This window comes from Chiloscyllium punctatum, chromosome 31, assembly GCF_047496795.1.
Source record: "Chiloscyllium punctatum isolate Juve2018m chromosome 31, sChiPun1.3, whole genome shotgun sequence".
Taxonomy (NCBI): domain Eukaryota; kingdom Metazoa; phylum Chordata; class Chondrichthyes; order Orectolobiformes; family Hemiscylliidae; genus Chiloscyllium; species Chiloscyllium punctatum.
Window position 1 is genome coordinate 17,069,551 of NC_092769.1, and position 3,309 is coordinate 17,072,859.

Genomic DNA, 3,309 nt, shown 5'->3' on the forward strand with positions numbered 1-3,309 from the left:
ATTGTGAGGACCAGTTCAGCCAAGTGGATGCGGATGTCGGTGGAAAGGTACTGTTTGGGATAGTGTGAGATTAAGAAATGGAAGGCTTGCAGACTTCTGTCATGGCAGGTGGATTTGTACAGGGACTGGATGTCCATGGTGAAGATGACGCGATGGGGGCTAGGGAAACGAAATTCTTGGAGGAGGTGAAGTGCATAGGGGTGTCACGAATGTAAGTGGGCATTTCCTGAACTGGGAAGAGAGGAGTGTGTCGATGTAGGAAGAGATGATTCGGATGGGACAGGCTCAGGATGAGACAATATGTCGACTGGGGCAGTCAGGTTTGTGATTCTTAGGAAGGAGGTAGAATCGGGGAGTGCGCGGTTCACGGACAATGAGGTTGAAGGTTGTGGATGGGAGATGCCCAGAGGTGATGAGATTGTGGTTGGTCTGGGAGATGATGGTTTGGTGAGGGGAGGAGAGTTTGTGATCGTGGTCTGTAGGAGGAGGTGTCTGCGAATTGGTACCTGGCTTCAGCTTTGTTCCTCTGCCCGACTCACAAGCCTAATTCCTGATGAATGGCTTATGCCGAAATCGTCCATTCTCCTGCTCCTCGGTTGTTGCCTGACCCGCTGTACTTTTCCAGTACAACACTCTCCACTCATTCATTATTGCTGTCTCATTTCACACGACCAGGTCCATGCTGTCTGTTTGATTCTAATGAGCACTGTTCTTATGGACTGCGACAAAATCTGCCAATCTGAAACAAAAACAGAAATTGCTGTAAAATCACAGGTGAGCTGGCAGCATCCGTGCAGATGAATCACAGTTAACGTTTGACATCCATTGGGTCCGTCTGTCCACAGATGCTGCCAGACGTCCTGAAATATTCCAACAACGCCTGTTTTTGTTTGATTTTCAACATCAGCAATTTTTTTGTTTTTGTTTTCTTGTTTTCTGCCAATATGATTTGGCTAAAGATTATGTTAAAGGTTTTAAATATGACTGTGATGGAACGGCCAGATTCCACCAGCCGGCTCCTTTTATTTGGTTCACGTGACCAATGCCTTTCTACTTGGTCACCGCGCCCTACAGCGGCACTGCATATAAATTGACAAGACTGTGGCATTCTCTCGGATTGGTAATCAGGAGCGAGATTGATTGAAATTATTGAAAACTTAAGATAAACAGATAAAATACGGGATATAAAACGGGAAAATGAAAGGGAAAGAGAGAACGGCGAATGATAATTTTTTGACAAAACTTAAATATAATTGCTCAAGAATCAGAAAGTGCCTTCATCTGCAAACATACCATAATATGGAATGTAATTTTTTGGACAACCAATGCAAGTAGATCTTAGCAAAATCTTAGTTTAAAAGTCTTGCTGCAACCGTTTCGGTTATAATGAAATGCACACATGGAATTTAGTGCTGTAATGATCTCCTAAAATGGAAAAGGAAATCCTTGTCTTCGAGGATACGTCGGGAATGTTCACTGATTCATCAGTGTAACATGTGCAAACTGTGCAACATGAAACCAGTTCAACATCTATTTTCCCGGAATTTATCGCAGGGCACATGGGAAACGTTATCCATCTGCTGAAAAATCACCTTCGGCTCTCTCTCCACATATGTTTCTTCACGTTTTAGATACTTGCAGTATGTTTGTTGATCAAGGAGTCATTGTCCAGAAAACGTTGTTTCTCAATCCACAAACACGGGTATTTTCCCATAAACTTAGCTTTGCTCAATATCACCTTCTGTCCGTACTCCTCAACACGACGACAAATTAAAGCTGCTCCATGTGAGGCTCAGAATTGAAACTTCTGCACAGCACAGCCCACTATACTGGAACAGAGATACCGTGTACTGGTCACCTTCAGCACAGGAGCAACACATTAATGCTTACCTCCACATTCCTGGTTTTACCTTAACGTTTGGGAAACCGAGTTTCTCTGATTCCATTGCTAGTAACGGGGATTATATGATCATCTTCACCAGTGGTTCAGTCCCTGAGTGAGGAAAGTGGTGAGGTACTCATTGTAAAGATGGGTAGATTGATGAAATGTACAATTTCATCTTTTGCCTTCACTAACCCATGAGCTTTTTATTTTGTTTTGCATCTGTAGAAATCTTAAAATCTTCATCTTGAACAGACTCAATGACAGATCTCCATTGTGTCTCTGGCATCGAATTTCATAGTGTAAACTCCCTCTGAATTCTTCCACCTCAGTCCGCTGTTTGGGAAGTGTTCCTGTTGTGGGAAATGCACTTCCCCGTGTGTCAACTGCTATTCCCAGCATGCGCTCTGCCACTGCACTCATTTTCCTTCTGACACTTGCTCACTATGTTGCTGTGATCTTACAGTGACTTGGTGTCACACGGCCCAGGAAAATGATACAGCTCAAGGTTTTTGCATTGTTGAGTTCAATTGTCAGTTTAGCCTTATTTCGGATTTTGAAATTGTCTGTTCTGTACACAAGTGCGTGTCAAAAACATCTGAGCGGAAATTAGGTGTTCCGAATAATGATATTGAGCACTATGCACTCTCCTCCAGTCTGGAAAACAATTCCTGACAGGCAGTTTAATAGACAATAGACAGCAGGTGCAGGAGTAGGCCATTCTGCCCTTCGAGCCAGCACCACCATTCATTATGATCATGGCTGAACATCCTCAATCTGTATCCTGTTCCTGCCTTATCCCCATAATCCTTGATTCCACTATCCTTAAGAGCTCTGTCCAACTCTTTATTGAAAGAACACCTCCTGCTGTCTCGGGTTCTTCATTCCGTTGACTTCAAATCTGCACAGAATTCAATAGACCTTGTTACATATTCATTTCCTCATTTTTGTTCAGATCACTGTGTGCATAGTGTGACAGTGGGAGTGCACTTGCCCCACAACCCAGGGGTCAGACCATCATCTTGGAACCGTACTGTGTTATTTCTCATTTCACCAACAATCGGGAGAAATGTCTGCTGCTCTGCATAATTTATGCATTTCAATTATTGATAAGGTCATAGCCTACCCGATGCCTCTGACGAGGTGGCCGAGAGGTTACGGCGATGGACTGCTAATCCATTGTGATCTGCACGCGTGGGTTCGAATCCCACTCTCGTCGCTGTCATCAACGGCTTTCAATGGTGCTGTTTTCAGATGATTGAAGGTGGAACTCCAATTGTCAGTTTATATGCATTGACGCGATTACAAAATCTCAAAGAATAGTTTGTACCTTTTAACTAAACTGCGTTGAAATGGAGGTTGCTTTGGGATAATGAAAAGAAACGCGATTTTCTTTTTCAAGTCAGTGCTGAGAACGTTTTTTCGTA

The 3,309-nt window shown here is 43.4% G+C and overlaps 1 non-coding gene across 1 annotated transcript; it reads left to right on the forward strand.

Moving 5' to 3' along the window:
• Positions 1-3,019: 3,019 nt before the first annotated feature.
• trnas-gcu (transfer RNA serine (anticodon GCU)) lies at positions 3,020-3,101 on the forward strand. Its single transcript has one exon. It is a non-coding gene; the product is annotated as a tRNA-Ser (tRNA).
• The last annotated feature ends 208 nt before the right edge of the window (positions 3,102-3,309 follow it).